Consider the following 962-nt stretch of genomic DNA (forward strand, 5'->3'; position numbering starts at 1 on the left):
TTTTTTTTTCTCCTATCACCAATCCTGGGCTATGGTTCAAATATTTTTATTCTTAAATTCCATGTAGGTTAGAGATGACTCATATGATCTTCACAGTGATCTCAAAGTCCCAAGCTTAAGTGATCATCTTGCCTCAGCCTCCTAAGTAGCTGGGACTACAGGCACCTACCACAACACCCGGCTATTTTTTGGTTGTAGTTGTCATTGTTGATTAGCAGGCCCGGGCTGAGTTTGAACCTGCCAGCCCCCCGTGTATGTGGCCGGGACCCTAACCACTGAGCTATGGACACCAAGCCCTCATTAAATTTATTCATGATAATTTTAAATGCTTCAGGACTGAGATTTAATCTCTGTGAGGGTAGGTTTTCTTTCCCGGTTTATTCTTACTCCTAGGATATGCTCTCAGCATTCTAATTAAAAGCTTTAGATACTGTTAGGTATCTCCTCTTTCTTGGGTCTTAAAGTTTAATTTTTGTTCCCTTGGCCCTGTGATTCGGAGTAAAGCTCTTCTCAGCTTCTCGTATGCCATGCTGAATTGGCATCTGTCTTGAGGCGGGGGACGTGAACCCAAATACTAGGCTCAGCTTCTCCTCTCCTGAAAGTTGGTCACAAAATTCATCGCTACTTTGGCACTCTGATTCTTTCAGAGGAATTGAAAACATTTTTTTGTTCAGGTTTTTCAATTATTTCAGCAAGGGGTTGGTATGTAATAGCCTATCTACCATGCCAGTAGCTGACAACGTGGCATTTCACACTAGCAGGTGCATATTGGGCTATCCTTTGAAAGTTAGTAGAGTGGATTTCTACCTCACACCATATGCTAAAAATATTTCGTATGAATTAAATATTCTACATGTAAGAAATTTAGAAACAACATTATAAAAGCAAAAGCAGAAAGTGTAGGACAATCTCTTTATGATGTTAAAGGATATGCAGTATTGATTGTAATTTATATACATTTT

The sequence above is a fragment of the Otolemur garnettii genome, unplaced genomic scaffold (genome assembly GCF_000181295.1).
Source record: "Otolemur garnettii isolate 467f Iridium unplaced genomic scaffold, OtoGar3 scaffold00114, whole genome shotgun sequence".
NCBI classification, from domain to species: Eukaryota; Metazoa; Chordata; class Mammalia; order Primates; family Galagidae; genus Otolemur; species Otolemur garnettii.